The sequence below is a fragment of the Triticum aestivum genome, chromosome 2D (assembly GCF_018294505.1).
Source record: "Triticum aestivum cultivar Chinese Spring chromosome 2D, IWGSC CS RefSeq v2.1, whole genome shotgun sequence".
NCBI lineage: Eukaryota > Viridiplantae > Streptophyta > Magnoliopsida > Poales > Poaceae > Triticum > Triticum aestivum.
Genome location: NC_057799.1, coordinates 271,769,041 through 271,786,537, shown reverse-complemented (window position 1 = coordinate 271,786,537; position 17,497 = coordinate 271,769,041).

The window sequence follows — 17,497 nt, the reverse complement described above, 5'->3', positions numbered from 1 at the left end:
CTCCTGCGCTCCCGGCACCACTTCGTCAAGACCGCGTGACGCCTGTGGCGACGGCGCGTGAATATCAAGTGATAGAGGCGAGGGTGTCCCGATCTTTCGATGAGATGATAACTATCGATTTGGTGGAGACGACTTTGACGATCCGACTACAAACGTGCACGACGTTGCGCCTTATCAATCGCTAAACCAATCTCCTGAGGTTACTGACGATGCCGGAAGCACGATCAGCCTGACCACGAAGGTCTATTCCTGCAAGCAATCGAAGAACGAGCAAGAATATGATAATGCAATCTGAATATTGCGAATATATATGAAGTATTGATAGTGGTGGGGATCCGTAAGTGGTCTTGGTCTGGTCGTTGGACACAAACAAAGTACACGAAGTTGCAATGGCTAACTTTTAACTAAACAAATCCCAAGGAAAAAGCTACTAGATGGATCTACTTATATAGGAGCAAGGGGTGGCGGCCAAGGAGGTGGGAGGACGTCCCAAGGCAGCCTAAAACCAACCCTAGGTCGTACAAGGCTCATGGGCCCAAGTGGAGGTGATGCAACACCTTTGGACTTGTAGTTTGACTCGGATTCTGGTGCAACGTCAGATTGTTTCGACCATAACTCAATGCTCCGGACGAATTTAAAGGTGAATCCAATTGGGTTGGAAAGAGCACGAAATCTAGTTTCCAACAAAAAAAGAATCACCCAATTCGGAGTCCGTATGAAAAAGTTGTTGGCGTTTTGAGTCAGGTATGTCTGTGCAGTCCGAATCTGAATCCAGAACGTGAGAGACTTGGACTCTATCTTCTCTTGGCCCAAAAGTGACGTGAGAGGACTTTTTGAACAGAACCTAAACTTCTCCTTTTGCCTTATCTTCATATGTGGATTGTACAAATGTCCCATACACCTGCAATTAGACAAAACACAAAAGTGTGTGAAGTATTTTTGTTCTGGATAACATAAATAGATTATTGAATAGTTTGCACTAGAAATCACCTGACAAATATGCATGTATGCAATATTTTTGGTCGTATCCAAGGTAGTCATGTCCTCATCATCAAGCTCAGACTCCACCTCCGCAACGGGCTCTGGTGACCACAACAGGCTGCCCTGCCTTCACTCCCGAACTGCGCAGCGTCGTCTGGCCCGGCAAGTTCAAGCCAGACCTGCCTCCGTGCTACGACGGCACCCCCGACCCCGTGGAGTTCCTGCAGCTCTATGAGCTAAGCATCCAGGCGGCCAACGGTGATGAGAAGGTCATGGCAAATTGGTTCCCCATGGCCCTCAAGGTTGGCGCGCGCTCATGGCTCCTGAACCTGCCCGCCGGATCGATCTCCTCCTGGGGCAAGATGCGCGAGTGTTTCGTCGCCAATTTCCAAGGCACTCGCGACCGCCCGCCGGCCGCAGGCGATCGGCGGCGCATCAAGCAGCAGCCAGGGGAAACCTTGCAAAAGTACATCCAGCGCTTCAACAGCGTTCGCCTCAAGATCCCCAAGGTGACGGACGAGGCCATCATCTCTGCGTTCTCCGATGGCGTCCGCGACATCAGGATGAAGGAGGAGCTCGCCATCCACGAGGAACTATGCACGGCCCTGGAGATGTTCAACATGGTGACCAAGTGCGCAAGGGCTGAGGAAGGGCGCCTTTCCCTCCTCGTGCTCCCAGCTGCCGACCAGGAGGACAAGAAGGCCAAAATCAAGGACGTGAAGTGCAAGGGGGCTGCCGTGCTCACGGCAGAGCCAGAGATGAAGCGCGGACGCGACCACCCTGGGTCGTCCAAGGCCAACCGCCCGTTCTGCGCCTTCCACAACGTTGGCAGCCACAACACCAGCGACTATCAGGAGCTCAGGGCCATCCGCGGTGGGCGCTTCGGTCGACGCCCCGAGCGCAATGACTGAGGCTACGGCCGAGGAGGAGGACGAAGTGGGGGACGCTGGGACGGCCGCGGCCCCCGCCAGGACTGGCGTGACCGGCCTCGTGAGGACCGCTGGCAAGACCAACCTCGCGAGGACGCTTGGAGAGACGAGCCTCGCGAGGACCGCCCTCAGGGCAATGACGGCCTCCCTCCGCTGCCACCACCACCAAGGAGGAACGATGAACATCATCAGGACGAGGGTGCTGGGGGCTTCCAAGAGCCTCGCGCCATCACCTGCATGTTGGGTGGTGCTCAAGCCCCAGCCTCCCAGCGTATCTTCAAGCAGTTTGCTCGTGAGGTGAACGCAACCCTTCCCAGGCTCGAGGCCACGCGCCCGCTCAGGTGGTCCAAGTGCGCCATCACCTTCAGCTCGTCAGACCAGCTCAAGTGCGCGGCAACTGTCGGTGCCCTCCCGATGCTTTGCACCCGTCACCAGCAACGTCCAAGTCACCAAGACCCTCATCGATGGCGGCGCAGGGCTCAATGTCCTAGCCGTCTAGATATTTAACAGCCTCCAAGTGCCATACAATCAGCTGCAGCCTACCAAGCCTTTCTCAGGAGTGACCGACGGCTCCACCACCCCGATAGGACAGGTCCGCCTCCCTGTCACATTCGACCAGCATGACAACTACCGCACCGAGCTCATCGACTTCGACATCGACCACATTCGCCTGCCGTACAATGCCATCCTTGGGTACCCATCCTTGGCCAAGTTTATGGCAGTAACCCATCATGGCTACAATGTCCTCAAGATGCCAGGGAGCGGCGGCATCATCACGGTCCCCTGTGAAGAAAGATATGCGGTGTGCTCCCTCGAGCGCGCTTACCAAGCTGCAGCGGCCAAAGACCACGACAACGAAGGAACCCTGTACCCTCCTGAGGCCATCCCCAAGAAGAAGAAGCAACTAATACACCCAGGGCCTCAGGAGAGCGGCGTTTCCAGCGGCACCACCTCAGGATCTGTGCCCACAGCCGGGGCGCCTCCCTCCCTTGCATAGGAAGGCGTGCCCGGTGCCCTCCTCAGGCTGGGCTCGGGGGATATCTTCTGGAGGGTCTCAAACCTAGCCAATGTCACGAGGGAGGCGCTCGAGCACCATGTGGAGGTGTGCTTCGCCACACGTTTCCCTCAAGAAGGCACAAGGCGTGGAGCGCCCAGTGCTCAGGAGTTCATCACCAAGGTGACCCAGGAGCTTCAAGAGGCAAGGACCATACGCGGCGACCGCCGCCCACCACCCGGCGCGGCCCCCCATCCTAGCGAGGACGGCGGGCTGCGCGTCTGCGTCGACATTCCAGGCCTCAACAGGGCTGCGTCTCAGGGACGTTTCTGGCCTTCGCCAGTTGGACGGTGCGAGGGTCCACCTCACAGCTATGTCAACATGCCATCCGGCTTGCCGAACGCAGCTGTCACCTTCCAGCGCCACCTGCGGAGCGTTCTGGCGGCTCAGGAGGCCAGGCATCACGCCGTCCTGGCGGAGATGGCGCCAGTTCTTCAGGAGCCACCTGGGCCTACGGAGCCTCCTGAGGCTCAGGACCCTCGCGCCTCATGAGAACCAACTTCTTCGGCACGCATCTTTGGCTACTCCAACATCACTCCAGCTACGGTATCAGGTGACTCTTTCCAGTTCATTCAGTTGGGGGCACCCCTCGGGCAGCATTATCCCCAAGTCGCACGGGCCTGTCCCCGCGACATGTATCCTTTAGCTTACTCTGTTGGGAGCGCCCCTCGGGCTGCATCATCCCCAGGCCGCTCGGGTCTGTCCCAGTGGCATGTATTGGTCTTGCATGTATCTGAACTAGCTTGCTCCCTTGCATGATTTGCCTTACGATTATCACTTACCAGTCTGGTACTTCGATACCATGAACGGCGTGCGCCCTTGCCACCGCGGAAGTGATGACCCACAAGTATAGGGGATCTATCGTAGTCCTTTTGATAAGTAAGAGTGTCGAACCCAACGAGGAGCAGAAGGAAATGATAAGTGGTTTTCAGCAAGGTATTCTCTGCAAGCACTGAAATTATAGGTAACAGATAGTCTTGTGATAAGATAATTTGTAACGAGCAACAAGTAACAAAAGTAAATAAAGTGCAGCAAGGTGGCCCAATCCTTTTTGTAGCAAAGGACAAGCCTGGACGAACTCTTATATAGAGAAAAGCGCTCCCGAGGACACATGGGAATTATCGTCAAGCTAGTTTTCATCACGTTCATATGATTCGCGTTCGGTACTTTGATAATTTGATATGTGGGTGGACCGGTGCTTGGGTGCTGCCCTTACTTGGACAAGCATCCCACTTATGATTAACCCCTATTGCAAGCATCCGCAACTACAAAAGAAGTATTAAGGTAAACCTAACCATAGCATGAAACATGTGGATCCAAATCAGCCCCTTACGAAGCACCGCATAAACTAGGGTTTAAGCTTCTGTCACTCTAGCAACCCATCATCTACTTATTACTTCCCAATGCCTTCCTCTAGGCCCAAACAATGGTGAAGTGTCATGTAGTCAACGTTCACATAACACCACTAGAGGAGAGACAACATACATCTCATCAAAATATCGAACGAATATCAAATTCACATGACTACTAATAGCAAGACTTCTCCCATGTCCTCAGGAACAAACTAACTACTCACAAAGCATATTCATGTTTATAATCAGAGGAGTATTAATATGCATAAAGGATCTGAACATATGATCTTCCACCAAATAAACCAACTAGCATCAACTACAAGGAGTAATCAACACTACTAGCAACCTACAGGTACCAATCCCAGACTATGAGACAAGAATTGGATACAAGAGATGAACTAGGGTTTGAGAGGAGATGGTGCTGGTGAAGATGTTGATGGAGATTGGCCCTCTCCTGATGAGAGGAGCGTTGGTGATGACGATGGAAATGATTTCCCCCTCCCGGAGGGAAGTGTCCCCGGCAGAACAGCTCTGCCGGAGCCCTAGATTGGTTCCGCCAAGGTTCCGCCTTGTGGCGGCGGAGTCTCGTCCCGAAAGCTTGCTTATGATTTTTCTTCGGACGAAAGACTTCATATAGCAGAAGATGGGCACCGGAGGTCCAACAGGGGGCCCACGAGGCAGGGGGCGCGCCCAGGGGGTAGGGCGCGCCCCCACCCTCGTGGCCAGGGTGTGGGCCCCCTCTGGTATTTCTTCCGCTCAGTATTTTTTATTATTTCCAAAAATGACTTTCGTGGAGTTTAAGGACTTTTGGAGTTGTGCAGAATAGGTCTCTAATATTTGCTCCTTTTCCAGCCCAGAATTCCAGCTGCCGACATTCTCTCTCCTTATGTAAACCTTGTAAAATAAGAGAGAATAGGCATAAGTATTGTGACATAATGTGTAATAACAGTCCATAATGCAATAAATATCTATATAAAAGCATGATGCAAAATGAACATATCAACTCCCCCAAGCTTAGACCTCGCTTGTCCTCAAGCGAAAGCCGATAACGATAAATATGTCCACTTGTTTAGACGTACAGGTGTCGATAAAATAAAATACGGACATGAGGGCATCATGATCATTCTCATAACAGCAGCATATATGAATATTGTCATATGATTTCTTATGCTCAAGTAATAATCTATTCACAATGCAAAGTATGAATCAGAAACTTTATTGAGAACCAACAAACTATAATCTCAGTCATTGAAGCAATTGCAATTTATCATAACATCAGAAAGAGTCTATGTCAGAGCTTTTCAGCAAGTCCACATACTCAACTATCATTTAGTCTTTCACAATTGCTAACACTCCCGCAATACTTGTGGTTACGGAGTTTTAATCGGACACAGAGGAAGATAGGGGCTTATAGTTTCGCCTCCCAACCTCTTACCTCAAGGGTAATGTCAACAATAATAGCTCATGCTAACCTACATCCAATTTTATATATATATATATATATATATATATATATATATATATATATCAGGATCTCTCCAACATCCTGTGCTTGCCAAAGGATAAAATGTAAAAAGGAAATGTGAAGATCACCATGACTCTTGCATAAGGTAGAAGATAATAATAAAAGATAGGCCCTTCGCAGAGGGAAGCAGAGGTTGCCATGCGCTTTCAGGGTTGGATGCACAAAATCTTAATGCGAAAGAACGTCACTTTATATTGCCACTTGTGATATAGACCTTTATTATGCAGCCCGTCGCTTTTATTTCTTCCACATCACAAGATTGTATAAAGCTTATTTCCTCCACGCCAATCAATCATACATATCTAGAGAGCAATTTTTATTGCTTGCACCGATGACAACTTACTTGAAGGATCTTACTCAATCCATAGGTAGATATGGTGGACTCTCATGGCAAAACTGGTTTAAGGGTTTTTGGAAGCACAAGTAGTACCTCTACTTGGTGCAAAGAATTTGGCTAGCATGAGGGGGAAAGGCAAGCTCAACATGTTGGATGATCCATGACAATATACTTTATCTCAGATATAAGAGAACATAACCCATTACAGTGTCTTCCTTGTCCAACATCAACTCTTTAGCATGTCATATTTTAATGAGTGCTCCCAATCATAAAAGATGTCCAAGATAGTATATTTATATGTGAAACTTCTCTTTCTTTATTACTTCCTATTAATTGCAACGATGACCAAAGCTATGTTTGTCAACTCCCAACATTTTTTAATCATCATACTCTTCTATGTGAAGTCGTTACTCTCCATAAGATCAATATGATCTTTTTATTTCTTTTTATTCTTTTCTCTTTTCTTTTATTCCCTCAAGATCATGGCAAAATAATCAAGCCCTTGACTCAACACTAATCTTTATTATATAGCTCACAGACTCAATTACAAAGAGGGATCATAAGGCAAAACTCAAAACTAGATCATACCAAAACTTTATTCTACTAGATCAAGATACTACTAATAGGATCGAACTAAGAAAAACGGTAAAGATAGGAGATGTGGTGGTGATACGATACCGGGGCACCTCCCCCAAGCTTGGCAGTTGCCAAGGGGAGTGCCCATACCCATGTGATTATGCCTCCTTCCTCAGAAGTGGTGGTGATGGAGTTGTTGATGAAGTAGGCTTGTCGTCCATCTTCCAAGACATGGGCTCACCATCATAGAAGGATGATCGAGTCTCCGGGATCCTCAAATCTGCAGCCAAACTTATTCTCTTGAATCTATATTCATACTCACAGTTTTGGTTTTGTAGGTCATAGATTTGGGCTTGGAGGTGCTCGATTTTCTCATGGAGCTTGAAGATGGCCTCCCCAATGTTTTTGGCATCCAGCTTGTGGTTGTGGGTGAACTCCGCGATCATCATGTGATTGGAGTCAAGTCCACGCTCCACCATCTCCTGGCACTTGAAAACTTGTTGCTCCATTGCCTCGAGCCTTGTCTCCACGCTTCCGGTCTTCCTCGGTTCCTCAACATCGCGGATGTGCAGCACCCCCTCCTGCATCTCAATGGTTTGAGGGTGTTGCAGCACCTCCGCGAGGTAGGGGTTGATGACCTTCTCGAAGAACTTGTCCTTGGGGGCACTTGGAGACGTCATGATGATCTAGATCTGTCAGAAAAACAGCTCGAAACAACAACAAAGGATTTTTGCATGATACAGGAGTCAAAACCTTCGGGAGATTATATAATGAATTTTTATTGACCAAAATACGTATCGTGTAAGAAAACGGAGTCCGGAGAGCGCACGAGGTGCCCACGAGGCAGGGGAGCGCGCCCAGGGGGTAGGGCGCGCCCTCCACCCTCGTGGAGGCCTCATGTCCTTCCCGGACTGCTTCTTATTTTTCTATTTTTCTAAATATTCCAAAACGGAGAAAAATTGCCTTTAGAACTGTTTTGGAGTCGGTTTACTTACCGTACCACATACCTATTCCTTTTCGGAGTCTGAAACGTTCCGGAAAGTGTCCCTTATGTATTCCTCCGGGTTACAGTTTCAATAACATTGGTTTCAACATTTATGGGGTTACCTGAGATATAATGTTTAATTCTTTGACCGTTCACCACCTTCGGTTTTGTGCCTTCGAAGTTGTTGATTTTTATGGCACCGGAAGGATAGACTTCCTCGATAACGTAAGGACCTTCCCATTTAGAGAGAAGTTTCCCTGCAAAAAATCTTAAACGAGAGTTGTATAGCAATACATAATCACCTACATTAAACTCACACTTTTGTATCCTTTTGTCATGCCATCTTTTAACCTTTTCTTTAAACAACTTGGCATTCTCATAGGTCTGGGTTCTCCATTCATCAAGTGAGCTAATGTCGAATAACCTCTTCTCACCGGCAAGTTTGAAATCATGATTGAGCTCTTTAATAGCCCAATAAGCCTTATGTTCTAGTTCGAGAGGTAAGTGACATGCTTTTCTATAAACCATTTTATACGGAGACATACCCATAGGATTTTTGTATGCAGTTCTATAGGCCCATAATGCGTCATCAAGTTTCTTGGACCAATTCTTCCTGGATCTGTTAACAGTCTTTTGCGAAATTAGTTTGAGTTCTCTTTTACTCAATTCTACTTGACCACTAGACTGCGGGTGATAAGGAGATGCAATTCTATGATTAACATCATACTTACCAAGCATTTTACGAAAAGCACCATGAATAAAATGTGAACCACCATCAGTCATTAAATATCTAGGGACTCCAAACCTCGGAAAAATAACTTCTTTAAGCATCTTAATAGAAGTGTTATGATCAGCACTACTAGTTGGAATAGCTTCTACCCACTTAGTAATGTAATCAACAGCAACTAGAATATGTGTGTATCCATTAGAGGCAGGAAAAGGTCCCATATAATCAAAGCCCCAAACATCAAATGGTTCAACAACAAGTGAATAGTTCATAGGCATTTCTTGACGTCTACTAATATTACCAATTCTTTGACATTCATCACAAGATAAAACAAACTTACGGGCATCCTTGAAGAGAGTAGGCCAATAAAAACCGGATTGCAATACCTTATGTGCAGTTCTGTCTCCAGCGTGGTGTCCTCCATAAGCCTCGGAGTGACACTTGCGTAGGATCTGTTCATGTTCATGCTCAGGTACACAACGTCTAATAACACCATCTACTCCTTCTTTATAAAGATGTGGGTCATCCCAGAAGTAATGTCTTAAATCATAGAAAAACTTTTTCTTTTGTTGGTATGTGAAACTAGGTGGTATAAATTTAGCAACAATATAATTAGCATAATCAGCATACCATGGAGCAGTACGAGAAGCATTTATGACATTTAATTGCTCATCAGGAAAGCTATCATCAATAGGTAGTGGGTCATCAAGAACATTCTCTAGCCTAGACAAGTTGTCTGCAACGGGGTTCTCAGCTCCTTTTCTATCAATAATATGCAAATCAAATTCTTGTAGCAAGAGAACCCATCTAATAAGTCTAGGTTTAGCATCTTTCTTTTCCATAAGGTATTTAATAGCAGCATGATCCATGTGAATAGTTACTTTAGAATCAACAATATAAGGTCTGAACTTATCACAAGCAAATACAACTGCTAAGAATTCTTTTTCAGTAGTAGCATAATTTCTCTGGCATTGTCTAGAGTTTTACTAGCATATTGAATAACATTTAATTTCTTATCAACTCTTTGCCCTAGAACAGCACCTACAGCATAATCACTAGCATCACACATAATTTCAAAGGGTAAATTCCAATCAGGTGGCTGAACAATAGGTGCAGAGATCAATGCTTTCTTAAGTATTTCAAATGCTTCTACACAATCATCATCGAAGACAAATGGTATATCTTTCTGTAATAAATTAGTCAGAGGCCGAGAAATTTTTGAGAAGTCCTTAATGAACCTCCTATAAAAACCGGCGTGACCAAGGAAACTTCTTATACCTTTTATGTCCTTGGGACATGGCATATTTTCAATAGCATCAACCTTATTATCAACTTCAATACCTCTTTCAAAAACTTTATGCCCCAAGACAATACCTTCATTAACCATAAAGTGGCACTTTTCCCAATTCAAGACAAGATTAGTTTCTTCGCATCTCTACAAAACTCGATCCAGGTTGATCAAGCAATCATCAAAAGAGGATCCATAGACCGAAAAATCGTCCATGAAAACCTCACAAATCTTTTCACAAAAGTCAGAGAATATAGCCATCATGCATCTTTGAAAGGTAGCAGATGCATTACATAAACCAAAAGGCATACGTCTATAAGCAAAAGTACCGAAAGGGCAAGTAAAAGTGGTCTTTGATTGATCATCGGCTGACACTGGTATTTGAGAGAAACCAGAATAACCATCTAGAAAGCAAAAATGTGTATGTTTGGATAATCTTTCTAGCATTTGATCGATAAAAGGCAAGGGGTAATGATCTTTTTTAGTAGCTTTATTTAATTTGCGGAAATCAATTACCATCCTATAACCTGTAATAATTCTTTGCGAGATCAATTCATCTTTATCATTAGGAACGACAGTAATACCTCCCTTCTTAGGGACACAATGGACATGACTTACCCACTGACTATCAGCAACGAGATAAATTATACCTGCCGCAAGGAGCTTTAGTATTTCCTTTCTTACCACTTCTTTCATCTTAGGATTCAGCCATCGTTGGTGATCATGAACTGGTTTGGCATCTTTCTCCAAATTTATTTTGTGTTGACATAGTGTGGGACTAATGCCCTTAAGATCATCGAGAGTATATCCAATAGCAGCGCGGTGCTTCTTCAGAGTTTTCAATAATCTCTCTTCTTCATGCTCTGAAAGGTTAGCACTAATAATAAAAGGATATATCTTCTTTCCATCAAGATAAGCATATTTAAGAGTATTAGGCAATGGTTTGAGCTCAAACATGGGATCACCCTTGGGTGGAGGAGGATCCCTGCTACCTCTTGAGCACTGCGTTGGCTTTCCCTTGAAGAGGAAAGGGTGATGCAGCAAAGTAGCGTAAGTATTTCCCTCAGTTTTTGAGAACCAAGGTATCAATCCAGTAGGAGGCCACGCACGAGTCCCTCGCACCTACACAAACAAATAAATCCTTGCAACCAACGCGAAAAGGGGTTGTCAATCCCTACACGGTCACTTACGAGAGTGAGATCTGATAGATATGATAAGATAATATTTTTGGTATTTTTATGATAAAGATGCAAAGAAAAATAGAAGCAAAATAAAAGGCAACGGAAATAGCTTGTTTGATGGAAGATTAATATGATGGAAAATAGACCCGGGGGCCATAGGTTTCACTAGAGGCTTCTCTCGAGAGCATAAGTATTACGGTGGGTGAAATAATTACTGTTGAGTAATTGACAGAATTGAGCATAGTTATGAGAATATCTAGGTATGATCATGTATATAGGCATCACGTCTGAGACAAGTAGACCGACTCCTGCCTGCATCTACTACTATTACTCCACACATCGACCGCTATCCAGCATGCATCTAGAATATTAAGTTCATAAGAACAGAGTAACGCTTTAAGCAAGATGATATGATGTAGAGGGATAAATTCATGCAATATGATATAAACCCCATCTTGTTATCCTCGATGGCAACAATACAATACGTGCCCTGCTGCCCCTACTGTCACTGGGAAAGGACACCGCAAGATTGAACCCAAAGCTAAGCACTTCTCCCATTGCAAGAAAGATCAATCTAGTAGGCCAAACCAAACTGATAAGTCGAAGAGACTTGCAAAGATAACCAATCATACATAAAATAATTCAGAAGATTCAAATATTGTTCATAGATAAACTTGATCATAAACCCACAATTCATCGGTCTCAACAAACACACCGCAAAAGAAGATTACATCGAATAGATCTCCACGAGAGAGGGGGAGAACATTGTATTGAGATCCAAAAAGAGAGAAGAAGCCATCTAGCTAATAACTATGGACCCGAAGGTTTGAAGTAAACTACTCACACATCATCGGAGAGGCTATGGTGTTGATGTACAAGCCCTCCGTGATCGATGCCCCTTCCTGCGGAGCTCCGGAACAGGCCCCAAGATGGGATCTCACGGGTACAGAAGGTTGCGGCGGTGGAATTAGGTTTTTGGCTCCGTATCTGGTAGTTTGGGGGTACATAGGTATATATAGGAGGAAGGAGTACGTCGGTGGAGCAACAGGGGCCCCACAAGGGTGGAGGGCCCGCCTGGGGGGGTAGGCGTGCCCCTACCTCGTGGCCTCCTGGTTGATGTCTTGACGTAGGGTCCAAGTCCTCTGGATCACGTTCATTCCGAAAATCACGTTCCCGAAGGTTTCATTCCGTTTGGACTCCGTTTGATATTCTTTTTCTGCGAAACTCTGAAATAGGCAAAAAACAGCAATTCTGGGCTGGGCCTCCGGTTAATAGGTTAGTCCCAAAAATAATACAAAAGTGTATAATAAAGCCCAATAATGTCCAAAACAGAATATAATATAGCATGGAACAATCAAAAATTATAGATACGTTGGAGACGTATCAAGCATCCCCAAGCTTAATTCCGGCTCGTCCTCGAGTAGGTAAATGATAAAAACAGAATTTTTGATGTGGAATGCTACTTGGCATAATTTCAATGTAATTCTTCTTAATTGTGGTATGAATATTCAGATCCGAAAGATTCAAGACAAAAGTTTAATATTGACATAAAAAATAATAGTACTTCAAGCATACTAACTAAGCAATTATGTCTTCTCAAAATAACATGGCCAAAGAAAGTTATCCCTACAAAATCATATAGTCTGGCTATGCTCTATCTTCACCACACAAAGTATTTAAATCATGCACAACCCCAATGACAAGCCAAGCAATTGTTTCATACTTTTGACGTTCTCAAACTTTTTCAATCTTCACGCAATACATGAGCGTGAGCCATGGACATAACACTATATGTGGAATAGAATTGTGGTTGTGGAGAAGTCAAAAAGGGAGAAGATAGTCTCACATCAACTAGGTGTATCAACGGGCTATGGAGATGCCCATCAATAGATATCAATGTGAGTGAGTAGGGATTGCCATGCAACGGATGCACTAGAGCTATAAGTATATGAAAGCTCAACAAAATAAACTAAGTGGGTGGGCATCCAACTCGCTTGCTCACGAAGACCTAGGGCATTTTGATGAAGCCCATCATTGGAATATACAAGCCAAGTTCTATAATGAAAAATTCCCACTAGTATATGAAAGTGATATCATAGGAGACTCTCTATCATGAAGATAATGGTGCTACTTTGAAGCACAAGTGTGGTAAAAGGATAGTAGCATTGTCCCTTCTCTCTTTTTCTCTAATTTTTTTATTTGGGCCTTTCCTCTTTTTTATGGCCTCTTTTTTTTCGTCCAGAGTCTCATCCCGACTTGTGGGGGAATCATAGTCTCCACCATCCTTTCCTCACTTGGGACAATGCTCTAGAAATGATGATCATCACACTTTTATTTACTTACAACTCAACAATTACAACTCAATACTTAGAATAAAATATGACTCTATGTGAATGCCTCCGGCGGTGTACCGGGATATGCAATGAATCAAGAGTGACATGTATGAAAGAATTATGAACGGTGGCTTTGCCACAAATACGATGTCAACTACATGATCATGCGAAGCAATATGACAATGATGGAGCGTGTCATAGTAAACGAAACGGTGGTAAGTTGCATGGCAATATATCTTGGAATGGCTATGGAAATGCCATGATAGGTAGGTATGGTGGCTGTTTTGAGGAAGGTATATGGTGGGTGTATGATACCGGCGAAAAGTGTGCGGTATTAGAGAGGCTAGCAATGTTGGAAGGAGGAAACGTGTGTATAATCCATGGACTCAACATTAGTCATAAAGAACTCATATACTTATTGTAAAAATCTACAAGTTATCAAAGCAAAGTATTACGTGCATGCTCCTAGGGGGATAGATTGGTAGGAAAAGACCATCGCTCGTCCCCGACCGCCACTCATAAGGAAGACAATCAATAAATAAATCATGCTCCGACTTCATCACATAACGGTTCACCATACGTGCATGCTACGGGAATCACAAACTTTAACACAAGTATTTCTCAAATTCAAAACTACTCAACTAGCATGACTCTAAAATCACCATCTTCATATCTCAAAACAATTATCAAGTATCAAACTTCTCATAATATTCAACACACTCATAAGAAAATTTGTTTTTACTAATCTTGGATGCCTATCATTGTCAAAGCAAACTACCATGCTGTTTTGTAGGACTCCCAAAATAATCTAAGTGAAGCACGAGAGAACAATAGTTTCTATAAAACAAGCCCACCACCGTGCTCTAAAAGATATAAGTGAAGCACTAGAGCAAAAACTATATAGCTCAAAAAATATAAGTGAAGCACAAAGAGTATTCTAATAATTTCCGAATCATGTGTGTCTCTCTCAAAAAGGTGTGTACAGCAAGGATGATTGTGGCAAACTAACAAATAAAGACTCAAATAATACAAGACGCTCCAAGCAAAACACATATCATGTGGTGAATAAAAATATAGCTCCATGTAAAATTACCGATGGAAGTAGACGAAAGAGGGGATGCCTTCCGGGGCATCCCCAAGCTTTGGCTTTTTGGTGTCCTTAGAGTATATTGGTGTGCCTTGGGCATCCCCAATCTTAGGCTCTTGCCACTCCTTGTTCCATAATCCATCAAATCTTTTACCCAAACATTGAAAGCTTCACAACACAAAACTTAACAGAAAATCTCGTGAGCTCCGTTAGCGAAAGAAAACAAAACACCACTTCAAGGTACTGTAATGAACTCATTCTTTATTTATATTGGTGTTAAACCTACTGTATTCCAACTTCTCTATGGTTTATAAACTATTTTACTAGCCATAGATTCATCAAAATAAGCAAACAACACACGAAAAACAGAATCTGTCAAAAACAGAACAGTCTGTAGTATTCTGTAACTAACGCAAACTTCTGGAACTCCAAAAATTCAGCCAAAATAGGAAGACCTAGACAATTTGTTTATTGATCAGCAGCAATTGGAATCAATATTTTATCACGTTCTGGTGATTTTTAACAATTATTTTCGTGAATAGAAAGTTTCTGGAATTTTCTGCAAGATCAAATAACTATCATCCAAGAAGATCCTATAGGTTTAACTTGGCACAAACACTAAATAAAACATAAAAACACATCTAACCAGAGGCTAGATCAAAGATTTATTCCTAAACAGAAGCAAAAAGCAAAAAACTAAAATAAAATTCGGTTGCCTCCCAACAAGCGCTATCATTTAATGCCCATAGCTAGGCATAAAAGCAAGGATAGATCTAGGTATTGCCATCTTTGGTAGGCAATCCATAAGTGGCTCTTATGATAGATTCATAAGGTAATTTTATTTTATTTTTAGGAAAGTGTTCCATGCCTTACCTTAACGGAAATTGGAATCTAATATTTCCTTCCTTCATATCAATAATTGCACCGATCGTTCTAAGGAAAGGTCAACCAAGAATAATAGGACATGAAAGATTGCAATCGATATCAAGAACAATAAAATCTACGGGCACATAGTTCCTATTTGCAACAATAAGAACATCATTAATTCTTCCCATAGGTTTCTCAATGGTGGAATCCGCAAGGTGCAAGTTTAAAGAGCAATCATCAAAATCACGTAAACCTAACAAATCGCACAAAGTCTTTGGAATCGTGGAAACACTAGCACCCAAATCACACAAAGCATAGCATTCATGATCTTTAATTTTAATTTTAATAGTAGGTTCCCACTCATCATAAAGTTTTCTAGGGATAGAAACTTCCAACTCAAGTTTTTCTTCATAAGATTGCATCAAAGCATCAACGATATGTTTGGTAAAGGCTTTATTTTGACTATAAGCATGAGGAGAATTTAGCACGGATTGCAACAAGGAAATACAATCTATCAAAGAGCAATTATCATAATTAAATTCCTTGAAATCCAAAATAGTGGGTTCATTAATATCTAATGTTTTGATCTCTTCAATCCAACTTTTATCAATTTTAGCATCAAGATCTAAAAACTCCGAATTTCTGGAACGCCTTCTAGGTAAAGGTGGATCATATTCAGTCCCATCATTATCAAGATTCATATTGCAAAACAAAGATTTAATAGGGGACACATCAATAACTTTTAGATCTTCATCTTTATTTTCATAGGAACTAGAAGAACACGCTTTTATAAAGCAATCTTTCTTAGCACGCATCCTAGCGGTTCTTTCTTTGCACTCATCAATGGAAATTCTCATGGCTTTGAGAGACTCATTGATAGCATGCTTAGGTGGAATAGATCTAAGTTTCAAAGAATCAACATCAAGAGAAATTCTATCAACGTTCCTAGCCAATTCATCAACTTTAAGCAATTTTTCTTCAAGCAAAGCATTGAAATTCTTTTGCGAAATCATAAATTCTTTAACACTAGTCTCAAATTCAGAAGGCATCTTATTAAAATTCCCATAAGAATTGTTGTAGGAATTACCATAATTATTAGAGGAATTACTAGGATAAGGCCTAGGATTAAAGTTTCCTCTATACGTGTTGTTACCAAAATTATTCCTACCAACAAAATTCACATCCATAGATTCATTGCTATTCTCAATCAAAGTAGACAAAGGCATATGATAGAGGCAAAGGTGTCCCGTCTTTCGATGAGATGATGGATATCGCTTTGATGGAAGTCGACTTTGACGATCCGACTACGAACGTGCGAGGACGTCGCGCCTTAGCAATCGCTAAACCAACTCCGAGAGGTTATTGACCACGCCGGAGCACGATCAACCTGACCACGAGGGTCTGTTTCCTGCGAGCAAATGAAGAACAAGCAAGAAACTGAGATTGCAATCTGGATATTGCGAATATAAAATGAAAGCTTTATTGATCAAGGTGGGGTTCTGTGACGCCTTTGTGTGGTCGTTGAACACAAACGAAGTACGCGAAGTTGCAGCTATGGTGAACTTTTAATCTAAACAAAACCCAAAGTCTAAACGACGCCCTAAGGGCTGTATATATGGAGGAAGAGGGGGGAATTTCGTGGCCCTTGGGGAAGGCGTCCGAAACCAACCCTATCTCCTGTTTCCCCACACATACGGACTCTAAAAATAGCCTATACTCAAGTATTTCGAAATTACATGGGCCTGGCCCAATAATAAGGTGACGCAGCACCTAGAATAGCCTCTGGACAAAAGTTATGAAGTAGCATCTTGTATATTTCGTCCAAGGCTTCATGCACGCATTATGGTGGCTTCAACGTCCTGAAATCATCACTTGTAACTCCGTTCTTGTCCCCCATGCGCATGCCATCTTCTCCATGCTTGTTCTTGCTCCAATGTTCATCCTTCTCAAAGCTAGGCCCTTCATTTGTAAGCAAAACAAATGTATCCAATTTAGGCAGCATCATATTCTCATGAACATTAGAATCATTACCAAGAAACGAGAGTACCTGGTAATTTAATTGGCGTGCGCGAGCTCTAGTAATTGGTCCAGTATGTATAGCAGCAGGGGCTGTGGGTGTAACAATGGTATTGATGTCCTCATCATCCTCCCCTTCTTGAAATGAAGTCGTCCTCGACGGAAGCTCATCTCCCTCACCCAAATAAGGCTTCAAATCTGCAATGTTAAAAGTGGGACTAACCCCAAAATCTACAGGCAGCTCAAGTTTATATGCATT